Source organism: Vulpes lagopus, chromosome 3, assembly GCF_018345385.1.
Source record: "Vulpes lagopus strain Blue_001 chromosome 3, ASM1834538v1, whole genome shotgun sequence".
Lineage (NCBI taxonomy): Eukaryota > Metazoa > Chordata > Mammalia > Carnivora > Canidae > Vulpes > Vulpes lagopus.
The window spans coordinates 84,209,624-84,226,249 of record NC_054826.1 but is presented as its reverse complement, the minus strand read 5'-3'; the positions used below and the strand labels follow the sequence as shown (position 1 = coordinate 84,226,249).

The window sequence follows — 16,626 nt, the reverse complement described above, 5'->3', positions numbered from 1 at the left end:
TCACAATCCCAGATTTTGAGTTATACTACAAAGCTGTACTAATCAAAACAATGTGGTACTGGCACAAAAAGAGTTCAATAGAACGGAATCAAGAGCTCAGAAATAAACCCACCCTTCTATGGTCAATTAATTTATGACAAAAGATGCAAGAGTATATAATGTCTCTTCAACAAATGGTGTTGGGATAACTGGACAGCTACATGCATGAATGAAACTGAGCTACATTTTTATACCATACCCAAAAATAAACTCAAAATAGATTAGACTTAATTGAGTCCTGAAACCAAAAACTCCTAGAAGAAAACATGGGCAGTAATTTCTTAGACATTGGCCTTAGCAACATTTTTCTAGATATGTCTCCTGAGCCTAGGGAAACAAATACAAAAATAAACTATTGGGACTTTATCAAAATAAAAAGTTTCTGCACAGTGAAGGAAACAATCAACAAACCAAAGGCAACCTACTGAATAGAAGATATTTGCAAATGACATATCTGATAAGATAAATAATAGAGAATTTATATAACCCAACACCAAAAATACAAATAATCCAATTAAAATGGGCAAAGGACCTGAATAAATATTTTTCCAAAGAAGATATACAAATGACCAATAGACACATGAAAGGATGCTCAACATCACTCATCATCCAGGAAATATAAACCAAAACCACCATGAGATATCACCTTATACCTGTTAGAATGACTAGTATCACAAAGATAAGAAATAACAAGTATCGGTAAGGACGTGAAGAAAAAGGAACTCTCATGCACTGCTGGTGTGAATGTAAACTGGTGCAGCCACTGTAGAAAACAGTATGGAGGTTCCTCAAAAGATTAAAAATAAATACTGTATGATTCAGCAATTCCAGTACTGGGTATTTACCCAAAGAAAATGAAAATACTAATAATTTGAAAGGATGTTTGTGTGTGGGAAACAAAGGCAACAGAAAAATTAAATTTCCTTACTACTTATATAGCCCATTGACAGGTCCTTGAAATAGGTCCTTGAAATAGAGTGGCATTCTTCTAGGGACTCAGCTGCCTCAATACTGACACTTAAAGGCAAAAGGCAATCTTAGCCTGACCCCCAGGTAAGTCTACTTTAACATATAAAAATTCCTTTGGAAACTTCCTTTATCTCTTCCCTCCCATATTGGCTATCATCCCCCAAGAATATGACCCACCAATATACATCTGAAGGGCCTCATGACTAAGGTTTTACTAAACAGTAATAAATGAGCTTTTTCTAACAGTAGCTAGCCCCCTCAAGGTCCTGGAAACCTTAAAGACTTATGTCATCCTAACCCCCTCTCAATCTGGAAGTATATAATCAGCCACCCCCCATGATCCCAATGCAGCTCTTTCTGCCCAGCGGTCCTGTCTCCGTGCTTTAATAAAACCATGTTTGCACCAAAGACGTCTCAAGAATTCTTTCTTGGCCATTAGCTTTGAACCATTGGCTGGAAAAGACCAATGCCATACAATTTTACTCATATGTGGAATCTACAAAAAAAAAAAAAAAAAAAAAAAAAGAACAAATGAATAAACAAACAAAAAGCAGAAGCATACCTTAAATACAGAGAACTGATGTTTGCCAGGGCTGAGGGGGTTGAGGGTATGGGCAAAATGTGAGATATAGGCTTCCAGTTATGGAATTAGGAGTCACAGGGATATAAGGCACAGCACAGGGAATATAGTCAATGATATCATAATAGCATTTAGTGGTGACAGACAGTAGCTTCACTTGCAGTGAGCACAGCATAACACATAGAGAAACTGAATCACTATGGTATATACCTGAAGCTAATATACCAAAAAATAAAAACAATTTTAAAAAATAATAAAGATTCAAATGTAAAAAAATTTAAACGTTTAAATTTAATTATAATTTTGCTTAAAGTTGTCACTAGTTTTAAATGCCTTTTTCAATTTTCATTAAGATGTAAATAGAATTTTCTTACAATTGAAATAGATATATAATGTCTGTTCTACTTTATTTATTTTAAAAGATTTTATTTATTTATTCGTGAGAGACACAGCGAGAGACAGAGAGACAGAGAGAAAGAGAGAGAGCGGCAGAGACACAGGCAGAGGGAGAAACAGGTTCCATGCAGGGAACCTGACCTGGGACTCTAGGGTCTCCAGGATCATGCCCTGGGCTGAAGGCGACACTAAACCGCTGAGCTACCCAGGCTGCCCTACTTCTTTTATTAACATTTTCTGTATACCACAGAATCACCACATTAATCTCTTCAATGTTGACCTATGGATACCACAACTTACCTAATCATTTCTCTATTGCTATATGTTTCCATTGTTTACTATCCCAAAGAAAACAGTTAAAAACACCTTTCATTTTTAAGTTATTCTTGTCCTTTGAAGTATCTCCTTGGGAAAAACTGAGACATTCCAAGTGAATTAATATATTTAAGATTTGAGAAAGCCATGGCCAAACCATCCATTCATCAAAAAAAGGTTACATACTGACACTGACACTAAGAGAAAATCAACTCGTTTACTTGTTTCTATAGTCATAAATTCTCATGAAGAACTTTCAAATCAGGTCTTCTCTATCCTATTCTTGTACAGCTAACTTATTTTTAAAGCAATCTCTATACCCAATTGGGGTTTGAACTCACAACCCCAAGATCAAGAGTTGTACACTCTACTATTGAGCCAGGTGCCCCCTGCATAACTAATTATTGAGGTAGGACTTAATACATCATAACATGATGTGTAAATGTAGGACTCTACATTTATATATATTACACATTGAACAATCCAACATTAGTTACTTCTCCCAGTTCTGTCCTATCCATTTTTTTCTAAGATCAAAGACAATATATGTCTGTGTTACATACATATGACATATATATATATATATATATATATATATATATATATATATAACCCCTGACCAAAGACAGAACCCATACAAATTGTAGGTAAAATGTTATTTTAGTTAAAAGTCCTCCTATTATCCAGTTCACATGCAAGAACATCATGAACTTTGTGAAATGCTCTCCTGAAATCCAACCCCACCATCAGTCCCAGAATATACTGTCAGTCAGAGGCATGGGATAAGGGAAGACATATCCTCTTTTACTTACACACCTGAGTTGTAGGAATATATTTGAAAGGAATAGTTATTTGTTCTATTAATAATAATGAGGAGGGGCGGAAAGGAAAGATGATGAAAAGAGAAAGGAAATAATGCACTGTTCTCTGCAAGTTTCCCTGGCCTGCCAGGGAATTACAATCCAAACCAACAAAAAAGTAAATTTAGCCAAGACTCACTAAACTCTTCCTAGCTCCTTAGGATCACTTCTAAATGTTCACAAAACATCTTTCCTAGAAGTTCTAGTTCCCCTTGTTCATTATTCTGTAAAGGTTATGAACAGGAATTTTTACAATCATATTTGCCAGTTGTTTCATAAATTTCTAGATGTAATTTCTCCTGGAATACAGACTAATTTAAAGATTTACTTATGTATTTGAGAGAGGGTGCAAGTACACACATAAGTGGGGGAGGGGACAGAGGGAGAGGGCCAAGCAGACTCCTTGCTGAACTGGTAGCCTGTCATGGATCCAGGGCTCCATCCCAGGACCCCAAAATCATGACCCAGACGGAAGGCAGATGCTTAACAAACTGAGTCACACAGGCGCCCCTAGAATAGACGAATTCAAAATGGCCAAATACTATCTTATGTCTTTTTATCTTCAACATGCTTTTAACCAGACTTTTTTTTTTTAATTTTTTTTAATTTTTTTTTAATTTTTATTTATTCTTGATAGTCACAGAGAGAGAGAGAGGCAGAGAGAGAAGCAGAGGGAGAAGCAGGCTCCATGCACCGGGAGCCCGACGTGGGACTGGATCCCGGATCTCCAGGATCGCGCCCTGGGCCAAAGGCAGGCGCTAAACCGCTGCGCCACCCAGGGATCCCCAGACTTTTTTTTTTTTTTTTTGACAAGACAGGAAATCATTCTCCATAGAAATGACAAAAGATAAGAAACTGAATCAATCTGCCACTTTTCTGTCATCTCTTATGCTACATTAAATATATTTTTAAGACGGGCACTTGATGGGATGAGCACTGGGCATCATACTACATGTTGGCAAACAGAATTTAAACAACAAATTTAAAAAAATATTTTTAAAAGATGAAGCAAAGGTGGCAAGATATTAACAATCATTAAACAAAGGCAGTGAGTATCTGGGTGCTTCCTATGTTCCAAGGAACATAGGGTTCCTTAAATCCATTCAGGATTTAAGTTAAAAGACATATACTATTAGACCCAAGGAGTAGACTTTCTTGTACTACTTTTTAGTCTAAATCAATTCTAAAAGCTTTTTTTCCCATCTTCACATTTTTTTACAAGTTGATTTCAAGGCACAACCTTACTGATATTTTTCTTAAGTCTATTCAAGTGTCTGAAAGTCACTAGTTAAATGGTCTCTTTTTCCATTTTAGTCATCCTCGTATTTTTCTAGGCCTATCTTTCTCACTTAATTTTTTAAATAGATGATACTCAAAAGTATAAAAGGGAATATAGTGAAAGCTTCCCTTCCACTCCTGCTTGTCATTATCTTTTCCCATTGGCAACAGCTTTATGACATAAACATACACATTTTATGCTTATACAAGCCATTTTGTTCTTTACACAAATGACACCATACTATATATGTGGTCCTGTTCCTTACATTTTCATTCAATAATATAACCTCGAAAGTTAAATTTTTTTAAATCTTATGTGGCTGCATAGTATTTGTATAAATACACCATGATTTAACCAGTCTTCAAACTGATAGACTTAGGTTACTCCCAAGTTTTTGCTATTACAAATAATACTGCAAAGATTAAACCTACTCATTTATGTTTTTATACCCATGCAAAAACATCTGCAGGAAACACTCTCAAAATGGGTATTGCTAAATCAAAGGGTATGAGCACTTTTAATGTTGATAAGTAATAACAAATGTCCCTTTTTAGTGGCTATACCAATTTATATCCCATTAGCACTATATGAGCCCCTGTATCATCACATTGCCCTTCCAGATTAACAAATTTTTGGTAACCTGTCAGTCTGATAAGTGAAACATGCATTTTATTTACAATTCCTTTTATGAGGGAAACTGGGCATCTATTCATTTTGATTCCCCTTTCTCTAAACTACCTGTTCGCATCCTTTACCTATTTTCCTGTTGGTTTATTGGTCCTTTTCTCAATCTGTTTTTAAAATCTAAACCGTTTCCTATATGCTCTTCACCATGAAATGACTACATAATCCCTCAAATAAAATACTTTAAAAAGAACTGAAAGGAAGGACACAAGCAGATATTTTACAACCATGTCCACAGTGCTATTACTCACAAAGAGCTAATCCAAATATCAATCCAGGGACGCCTAGGTGGCTCAGTGGTTGAGCGTCTGCCTTTGGCTCAGGGTGTGATTCCAGAGTCCCAGGATCAAGTCCAACATCAGGCTTCCTGTGTGGAGCCTGCTTCTCCCTCTGCCGGTGCCTCTGCCTCTCTCTCTGTGTCTTTCATGAATAAATAAATAAAATCTAAAAAATATATATATATCAATACAAATATCAACTTAACTGCTTAAATCTAAAAAACTAAAATCTAAAACTAAAACTAAAATCTAAAAAAAAAATATATATCAATCCAAATATCAATGTGGTGTAAGCATATGATGGAATGTTATTCAGCTTTAAGAAGGGATTTCTGGTACATGCTACAACATAGATGAACTCTGAGGACATCATGCTAAGTGAAATAAGCCAGTAAAGACAAATACTGTATGATTCTACTTAAAAGAAGCATCTAAAGTAGTCAAATTCATAGAGAGAGAAAGTAGAATTCTGGTTGCCAAGGGCTGTGAGGAGAGGGAAAGTGTTAATGCCTAAGGTTCAGTTTTGAAAAATGAAAGTTCTGGAGACAGATGGTGGGGATGGTTGCACAGTAATATGAATATACTTAACACTACTAAACTGTAGTACACTTAAAAATTGTTCAAATGGTGTGGGGCGTCTGGCTCAGTCAGTGGAGCATGCCACTCTTGAACTCAGGGTTGTGAATTCAAGCCCATGCTGGGTGTAAAGATTACTTAAAATCTTAAAAAAGGGGATCCCTGGGTGGCGCAGCGGTTTGGCGCCTGCCTTTGGCCCGGGGCGCGATCCTGGAGACCCGGGATCGAATCCCATGTCGGGCTCCCGGTGCATGGAGCCTGCTTCTCCCTCTGCCTATGTCTCTGCTTCTCTCTCTCTCACTGTGTGCCTATCATAAATAAATAAAATTTAAAAAAAAAAATCTTAAAAAAGATGGTCAATATTATCTGTATTTTAGCCCAATTAAAAAAATAATGGGAAATTTAATTCCCAAAATTTTAAGTTTTGTAGAGTTTTGATTTGCTTCAGCTTTAATTGGGACACTGAGGGTGCCTGGGTGGCTCAGCCAGTTAAGCATCCAACTCTTGATTTTGGGTCAGGTCAAGATCTCAGTGTTGTGAGGTCGAGCCCCACATTGGGCTCTACACTCAGTGGGGAATCAGCCTGAGATTCTCTCCCTCTGCCCCTTGCTCATATTTGGTCATGCACATGCACTCTATCTCTCTCTTTCTAAAGTAAATAAAATCTTTAATTGGGACACTGAATCATTAAGAATATTTCTTCTCCATTTTTCAAAATATACCTTTTGCCCTGGGAAGGAGTTTTTTTTTTTTTATTTTTTTTTTATTTATGATAGTCATACAGAGAGAGAGAGAGAGAGAGGCAGAGACACAGGCAGAGGGAGAAGCAGGCTCCATGCACCGGGAGCCCAATGTGGGATTCGATCCCGGGTCTCCAGGATCGCGCCCTGGGCCAAAGGCAGGCGCCAAACCGCTGCGCCACCCAGGGATCCCCAGGAGTTTGATTATATCCAACATCTTAGTCATTTGGGAAAACTCTCAAAAATAGTTTCTTTTTCCACAATATTTCAGGCTCTTCCACTTCACCTGTTTCTTCTTCCTTGTTGATGAGAATTCAAAACAAAGAAATCTTTCCTCTCATTTTGTTTCTTCTAATAAACTTACATGGCCCCTTCTCCCTACCTCCACCTTGCCCCACACTCACACAAATTAGGTCCTTTCCAAAGATAAGCTTCTAGCAGAATTTAAGACAGCTGAAATCTTCCATCATTTATCTTATTTTTGTGCCTTTTATAATTTTGTGCTTCTTTTATACTCTATAAAAGCAACAACCTTATTCTCCTTACCAAGTGATGTATAGCAAAATCTATAGATCTCTTCTACTCCTTAGTCCTTTTACTGTCTCTCATGCTTTTTACTCTAATGACATGACTCTTGGCCCCAAACAAGTATGTATCTGTGTACATATATATACACACACATATATATAATCTTCCTGATACACACTCTTTAGCTCTCAAATTATATACTGGATTTTTGTGAAGAAAGACAAAGATCTCCATTCCAATAATGAATTTATCCCAGCAAATTGTAGTGATTGATATTCACAGTATCGCATTTATCTTCCTGGAAAGGAAATTTGAGACCATACATTCAGGTATGGTGCTTTTGCACAACTTCCTCCTAAAATCTTTTGGCTATTTCCATATGTGTGTGTGTGTGTATAGCTTTTTTAAAAAAATGATTTTATTTATTTGTTCATGAGAGACACACAGAGAGAGGCAGAGACATACACAGAGAGAGAAGCAGGCTCCTCACAGTGAGCCTGACGTGGGACTCGATCCCTGGACCGGGATCATGCCCTGAGCCAAAGGCAGATGCTCAACTGCTGAGCCACCCAGGAGTCCCTTTATGGATCTTTATGGTTCTATATAACACTCTTTCTTCTCAACAGCATCCAATTTCAATACTGTTATGAGCAATGTTTCCCTCTTTATAACATTTTAGTATCCATTCCTTTCAATAATGTTTTCTTGATTCCTATTGGTAACTATTTTTCTTCATTCTGAGAAGCAAACTACTTTAGGATAGGGCTGATCATTATCTGGGAAGACAAGAAAGGAGGTGGGCTCAGATCTGAGTTATTATCCACACTTATTAGGAATAAAAGATGGGGGGGCACCTGGGTGGCTCAGTTGGTTAGGCATTGGACTCTTGGTTTCAGCACAGATCATGATCACACGGGTCATGAGATCAAGCCCAATGTTTGGCTCTGCACTCAGCATGGAGTCTACTTGGAATTCTCTGCCTCTTTCTCTCCCCCTCCTCTCCACCACTCCTCACTCTCTCTAAAATAAATAAATAAATTAATAAATAAAAACTGGGGGGAAAAAGATGTGAGGAAATATATCTACATGGTTAAGTCATGACCACCAGAAGTTCAGACTGAAGAAGGGAGGTCATGGTTAATACCTGGCATTAATGGATTCAAGAAAATATAGATGGCTCTCCCAATAAGTGGGAATAAGTGGGAATCCCCACAACAGTGGGCAGTCCAAGTGGATGTTTCTCAGAAACCCAAAGATTGCATCTAGGAAGCCTGGTCAAAGAAACATATAGTACAAGTCATGCAACTGGGGATCAGGGGCAACTAACAAGAACAGTGAAACTTCATTTTCATCAGGTAGTTGGAGTACTGGGCTGATTACCTGGACAGAGACTAAGTGAGGTATTTTTTTTACTGTAAGTACATAGGTTCTCAAGGTATCTTCTAACTGAAGATTTTCACTAATTTCTAACTGAAATTTAGCATTTTCCAAAATTGTGCACATAGGTCAAAAAAATCAATTGGATTAGCAGCACCTGTGATCATACATATTTTATATCACATTACAGCTATTACAGATATCTCCAGATATACTTGGCACGCATCACCATTTCAAAATTATAATAGTAGTTTTTAAGTATTTTGATAACTATTTCACATAACTGAATTTCACTTGAAGTCTTACGTATTTTTTTTCTCTCCTAAGTTTTTATTTATTTAAATTTCAGTTAGTTAACATACAGGGTAGTATTAGTTTCAGGGGCAGAATTTAGTGATTCAGAACTTCCATACAACATCCAGTGCTCATCAAAGTGCCCTCCTTAATCCCCATCACCTATTTCACCCATCCCCCACCCACCTGCCCTCTGGAAACCATCAGTTAGTTCCCTATAATTAGGAGTCTTGTTTCCCCCCTCTATATTTCTTTCTTAAGTCACACAGGAGTATAATCATATGGTATTTGTTCTTCTCTGACTTATTTTGCTTAGCATTATACTCTTTAGCTCCAACCACATTGTTGCAATTGGCAAGATTTCAACATATGGCTGAGTAATATTCATGGTGTATGTGTATGTATGAATATATATATTCATTCCACATCTTCTTTATCTATTCATCCGTGGATGGACATTTGGGCTCTTTCCATAATTTGGCTCTTGTTGATAATGCTGATATAACATCGGGGTGCATGTACTCTCTTCGAATCTGTATTTTTATATCCTTTGGATCCAGCAAGTAGTGCAATTGCTGGATCGCATCCTTACCTTGTTTCCTGTGTTGTGAATTTTAGCCATTCTGACAAGTCTGAGGTGGTATTTCATTGCGGTTTTGATTTTTATTTCCCTGATGGTGACTGAGGCTGATCATCTTTTCATGTGTCTGTTAGGCATCTGTAGGTCTTCTTTGGAAAAATATCTATTCGTATAATCTGCCCATTTCTTAACTGGATTATTTGGGTTTGGGGTGCTGAGTTTTTTAAGTTTTTTTAAATGAAATCCTATGTGTTTTCTGTATTTAAAAACATTTAAAAAACATTTTAGGGGCACCCAATGGGCTCAGCCAGTAAAGTGTGTGACTCTTGATCTCAGGGTTCTGATTCGAGTCTCACATTGGATATAGAAATTACTTAAAAATAAAATCTTAAAACCAAAATTGGGCAGCCCCGGTGGCGCAGCGGTTTAGCGCCACCTGCAGCCCAGGGTGTGATCCTGGAGACGCGGGATAGAGTCCCAAGTCGGGTTCCCTGCATGGAGCCTGCTTCTCCCTCTGCTTGTGTCTCTGCCTCTCTCTCTCTCTCTCTCTCTCTCTCTCTCTCTCTCTGTCTATGAATAAAATAAATAAAAATCTTAAAAAAAAATTCTGGGGTGCCTGGGTGGTTCAGTCAGCCTTCAGGTCAGGTAATGATTCCGGGGTCCTGGGATGGAGCTACACATTGGGCTCCCGGCTCAGCGAGGAATCTGCTTCTCCCCCTCCCCGCCCCCACTTGTGCTTTCTCTCGCTCTTTCTAGCTCTCTTGCTCTTCTCACTCACTCAAATAAACTTAAAAACAAACAAACAAACAAACAAACAAACAAACAAACCAAACCACCACCAACAACAAAAAATCTAAAGAGCTCACAGGCTTTATCAGACTGCTAATGGGGTCTTTATCCAACATAAATAATCAAACAAAATTTGAGGACATGAGAGGAGTTTGGTGGTAAGTCTCCAACATCAACAAAGTAAATTATTTAAACTAAATTATATAGCTCTTTACACAGTGCTTTCATTTTCTTTATCTTGCCTGCAAATATTCATTCAAAATATTAACAATTTCTTCAATTCTTCTAAAAATAACTGATACTGGGATGCCTGGTTTGTCGCCTGCCTTTGGCCCAGGGCGTGATCCTGGAGACCCGGGATCGAGTCCCACGTCGGGCTCCCAGTGCATGGAGCCTGCTTCTCCCTCTGCCTATGTCTCTGCCTCTCTCTCTCTCTCTCTCTGTATGACTATCATAAATAAATAATAAAAAAAATAAATTCAAAGAAATATATTACAAGTTCAGAATAGCAGTAGCTGACATAGTTTAATCACAGTAAGCTACTGCTCAAAGGTTTGGATTCCAAAATCAGTTATCACATTTCCCACTTTCTTTAACCACCAAGAGATCCAAAAAGACATCTGATGCACAACAGAAAAGATAAAAATACTAGCACTTTGTGAATTAATAATTAGAAAAAAGTTTTTAATACGACTTTCATTATCTTTCCAAATATATGCCGCTAAGTCTTCCTCTGATGTTCATTCAAAATTGTACCAAAATAATTGGTGTGAAGTCCGAAGATCGTTCACACACTGACACCTATCGAACAGAAAACTCAGTTATCAGTTTTTAGGAGCTCCAGATAGTGATCTTGGCTCAGACACTAACAAGCTATGAACCCTTACATTTATTAGCCTTTCTGTCACAAAGAATACAAGGAAGTAGAAGACATGTTCTTATAAGGAACTTACAGTCTAGTTGGGAGAGATAACCAACAGCAAAACACTAAGACCTACAATTAAAAATGCAAGGACCAAATACAGTGATTGAGAAGAAACGATATGGGTTAAGAGTGAGAGAAGCCTCCATGTGGAAACTATGCCATGGAGAGCAAAAAGTAAGAAAAAAAAATTTCTAGGTAGGGAAATGTACAAAGGTTTCATTGATTGCAGTCTCACTGGAGAAACTAGAGAACACGGGTATCTTTAAACATTTAAGGGCAAAATATCATCTGCTTTTAAATTACCACCCCAAATGTAACAATTTCCAAATATTTAACCCAATTTTTTTTTTTTTTAAGTAAGCACTACACTCCATGCAGGGCTCAAACTCACAACCCCAAGATGGAGTCGCATGCTCTACCAACTGAGCCAGTGAGGGACCTGCTATTCAGCCCAATTTTTAACAAACTTGTCTGCTGTCCTTTTTAAAAAAGGTTTTTATTTTTATTTGTAGTAAAATACACATAAAATGTATCATCTTAATCATTTTTAAGGGTATAGTTCAGTGGCATTAGATATATTCACATTGTTGTGCAACCAATCACCAAAATTTTCTCATCTGGCCCAACTGAAACTCTATACTCAGTAAAACAACTCCCATATCCCTCTCTCTACCCTGCCTCTACTTTCTATGAACTTGACGCTAGGTATCTCACATAAGTAGAATCAAACAGCATTTGTCTTTGTGACTGGCTTATTTCACTTACCATAATGTCTTGCTGTCCTTTTATGCCTAATGTCAAAGCCTGTCTCCAAGTTTACTGCATCCTCACAGTAGTTTCTTTGCCTCCACATACTGAATCATCTCATGTAATTTTTAGTAGGTCCTCCAAAAAGCTTTAAGCACTTCCTAAGAGGCCATAGGCAGGCCTTCTCTCTACGACACCAATAACTTAAATCTACACCAAACCCACAATTTTTATGACAAACTTATATGAAAGAGAAAATTAATCAATAACTTTGTGCCCCTTCTCTAAACACTTTCAAATATCAGCAAATCTCCTCAAATCACTCCTCCACAAATCCATCCCAGCCACTCCTCATAACTGGCAAACTATGAAGTTTCTCCTTTCCGGTAGACCCTATTTACTCTGGGTCATATTCCCTTTTTTTTTTTTTTTTTTCTTAAATTCAAGTCAGTTAACATATAGTGTATTTTTAGTTTCATTCTGATTCATATTCATTTCACACTTACTACCATATTGTTTTCTAGTGGACTCTCTTGCATATTTCCCAGTAAAATGCTAAAGTAGGGAAGTAGCATATATTTTTTAAAAATAAACTCTGAAGTGCTAAGTGTGCAAAAAATAGTCTATTAAAGTGTGTGAAGGGGGCCTGGGTGGCACAGTTGGTTGAGCATCTGACTCTTGATTTCTGCTCAGGTTGGGATCTCAGGGTTGTGAGATTGAGCCCACTTCAAGCCCTCCATGGGTATCCAGGCTCAGCGTGGAATCTGCTTGGGACTCTCTCTGCCTCTTCTCCTGGCCCCAGGCACTGTCTCTATCTCTGTCTCTCTCTCTCCCAAATAAATAAATCTTTGAAAAAATAAACTGTAAGATAAACTGAATTTAATAAATCAAAAAGAAAAAAAATCAAAACCACCAGAAAATAGTAACAACTCTAGTTTTATTGTTGAACATTTACATCTTACAAAATAAGTATTGAGATGATCCAAGAAGCCTGTTTAAAATCCATAACTTAGGGATGCCTGGGTGGCTCAGCAGGTTAGGCACCTGCCTTCAGCTCAGGTCATGATCCCGGAGTCCCAGAATGAGGCCCATATTGGGATCCCGTTCAGTGGGGAGTTTGCTTTTCCCTCTGCCCCTCACCCTGCTCATGCTCACTCACTCTCTCTCTCTCTCTCTCAAATAGATAAATAAAATCTATAAAATAAAATCCATAACTTAAAGGTAAAAACAATATTGTTCTACAGGGTTAAGGTTTGCTTAAGATTGAATTAGGTTCAATTTAAGTATGCATAGTGAAATTAAAAATTAAAATTAAAAGATTAGCCCTATAAGTACAGAAATAGAGCAGAGTAATATATGTTTGAAAGACAAACAGGAAAAAAAATGAAAAGACAAAACAAAATCAAACTTCAATTAAAAAAAAAAAAGGCAAGGAGAAAAAAAAAAAAGCACAGAAAGTACATAATGTAGATGGCAGAACAAGTCCAAAGCCATTCACTCAACCATTATGGAAAGTCTACTAAAACCCAGATACTGTTTTAAGCACTAGGAATACAGCAGTAAACTAAACATATAAAAATATCTGACCTCATGAAGCTTCTACCCCAGTGGGGGAAACACAGTAACCCAGATAAATAAATAAACCACGTGGCATGCCATAAATATGATGGTAAGCACAAGGACAATAAGTGCAATGGAGCTGTAAGGGAAGCATATGTTGGAGAGGACCTCACTGAGAAGGAATATTCCAAAAAAATATGAAGGAAGATCGAACCATGTGACAGATGAGGGGAGAGCATTCCGGGCAAAGGAACCCCAAGCGCAAATATCCTGAGGCTGGGATGTGCTTGAGGCCATACAGTAGAGCAAAGAGGAGTAGCAAGAGAGGAGATTAGAGGTGAAGCAGGAGGCGATCTTAAGGACCTCGGGGCCACTCTACCAACCTTTGCTTTTACTCCGAGTGAAATGGGTAGTTCCTGCAGGGTTTTTTTAAGAGGATTTTTTTGGTAGGAGGATCACTCTAGATGCTGTGAGGAGAAAAGACTAAAAGGAAGAAAAAGCAGACAAGTTAGGTGGCCACTGAAGTAATCCAGGTGAGAGACAGCTTGTAAATTGGACAAGTGAAGTGGTGAGAAAGGGTCGGGAGTCTGGACAGATTTTGAAGGCGAAGCACAGGATCTGCTGATAGGTTACATGTGTGGCATGAAAGAGATGAGTAAATAATACTCCAAAAGTTTGGGCCTGAACAAATATCTCTGTAATGACAAAGAGTAAGTAAAAAACGTCGCCTGTCAAAAGGCAGAGACTGCCAACCCGGGTTTTCAAAAAACACCCAGTGGTACGCTGTTTATAAAAGCAGAGAGAAAGGTGAAAAGCAAACCGGCGGGCAGCCTTGAGACATATCAAATGGCAGCGGCCTTGGCTATACTAACGTCAGACACACAAGAAGTCAGCTCTCTTAATCTCGATCTCTTCCGTCTTCGCCTGAACAGTCTGGCCCCTGTGAACCCTGTCCTCCCGGCGGGCTGCCGTTCCTCTGGGGACGCGGATATCACAGCCCGGTGCGGACCCGCCCCGGCTGGAGGTCAGCACTACTTCTCCGCCTACTTCCCGTGACTTCTCCTTCGTCTGATCAAGGATCTGGAACTCGAGGGCTGCTTCTCTAACCCGAGCAATTCCACCTCTTCCGCGCCCGCTGGGCGGCACCGGCCTTTCGGCTCCCACGCCCGCCGCCCGAGCTGCCGCCCCCGGCCGGCCTCCCTCCCCGCCCGCGCGCCGGGGTCGGGGCGGGGCGGCAGGCAGCAGGCAACGCCCGACTCCGACAACCCGAGGAATTTCTAGGAGGGCACAGGAGCACCGAAGCCCCGCAGGGTGACGCACCGGCCACAGGCCAGCCACGAACGCTTGGCTCCTGCAGCTCCTGCAGCTCCTGCAGCCCCTGCAGCCCCTCAGCGCCCCCGAAGCTCACCTGCCCGCGGCTAGCCCAGGCGGTCGTAGGCGCGCCCCGCACGCGCGCCGGCCCGTAGCGAGGCTTCCGGCTCTGGCCGGAAGTACTTCTTTAGGAAGACAGGAAGTCCCGCCTCCGCGGGACGAGCTGAGCTGCTGGAGCTCGGGCGTGAAGATTACAGGCGAGGGTTCGGAGAACGGGAGGTTTGGTCCACCCACCCAGACCTAGGCAACCTCTCTACCCCTGCGCTGCCCGGAAGATTCCCCCAAGCCCAGGGTGGCAGAACAACCCAATGAAAGTGCATGTTCCAGTTTACTTGTTATTCAGTACCCTGTGTATTGAGAGTCTACCGCATAGAAAGCATGTGGTCTCAGAAAGAGTGCTGATGCTTCAAAAACTAAAAATAATAATACTGATGATGATAATAAGGCAAAATGAAAATACATCCGATAATAGAGCAAATTCCATAGGCATGAGTTTTCTATGTAGCTAGCTCAGTGGATCAAATGGTTTGTTGTGAGGATCAAATGAGATGACACAGACATTTAATGGGGTCTGGTACATGATTAAAGTACATAATACCTGTGATGTTGTTACCACTGGTTGAAAATAAGAGGCCTTTCACCCACCCAAGGGAAATTGAATAATAACTCAGGGAGGTAACATTTATGCTGAATCTTAAAGTTGCGAAGAATTTCAGTACATAGAGATAGATACCCATTGTGAATCTGTAAAAACTGCTTTTGTTGATTAATAAAAGGATGTAGGGTGAAAAACCTTCAAAAACCTTCTGAAAAGCTTTGTTGTTTGAAATTCTATCAGTAAGAATGGACTATCCCTGTCCTGCCTGACTGAGCTGAGTCAGGTAGGTCATTTTGATACTTTTCCAATCCAGGTATAGAACTTCAGATAAGGGGTTTTTAGACATACCATCCCATATTTAATTTGACTTTGTAGTTCTCAAGGATTCTAGACCTTAAAGTTGGCTTCATAGCCCAAACCAGAGCCTGCTCAATTCTTACCTATACTCCACCCAATCCTATGCTATCCCTGTCTCTTCCCCCCTCCCTTTTTTTTTCAGTTAGACAGTTATTCTGGTGTGTGGTCTTACTTGTTTCAGCAAGTTAATAAACCTGATTTTGTTAGACCATAGGCTTGACTTTGATGGGTTTATCACTTTATTTTTTTTTAATTTTTATTTATTTATTATAGGCACACAGTGAGAGAGAGAGAGGCAGAGACACAGGCAGAGGGAGAAGCAGGCTCCATGCACCGGGAGCCCGACGTGGGATTCGATCCCGGGTCTCCAGGATCGCGCCCTGGGCCAAAGGCAGGCGCCAAGCCGCTGCACCACCCAGGGATCCCTATCACTTTATTTTGACCAAGCTTCTTGCACTCATGAACGTTGGAGGGTACTTTTAACCCTAATTTAGATAAAAACTGTAGTAGAATAAAGGTAATTTTTAAAAAAGATTTTATTTATTTATTAATAAGAGGCAAGAGAAAGAGAGAGGCAGAGACACAGGCAGAGGGAGAAGCAGGCTCCATGCAGGGAGCCCAACGTGGGACCCAATCCTGGGTCTCCAGGATCAGGCCCTGGGCAGAAGTCGGCGCTAAACCGCTGAGCTACCCGGTCTGCACAAGGTAAATTATTTACTGACATTCATATATGTCCGAAAGAGAGCTATAGACTTTTTAATCAGAAAGGTTTTTAAAAATTTTT

General features: G+C 39.5%; 1 protein-coding gene across 4 annotated transcripts in view; it reads right to left on the bottom strand.

Moving 5' to 3' along the window:
- Window positions 1–15,022, bottom strand: part of TBCE (tubulin folding cofactor E) — a 78,115-nt gene extending 63,093 nt beyond the window's left edge. For 2 of the 4 annotated variants that reach the window (XM_041750414.1, XM_041750418.1), the window contains exon 1: window positions 14,925–15,022. The gene's annotated coding sequence lies outside the window, so the exon portion shown is untranslated. Of the gene's footprint in view, window positions 1–5,373; window positions 5,516–14,924 lie in introns of those variants that run through there. The other 2 variants (XM_041750417.1, XM_041750415.1) reach the window with 2 other exon arrangements.
- Window positions 15,023–16,626: the final 1,604 nt, after the last annotated feature.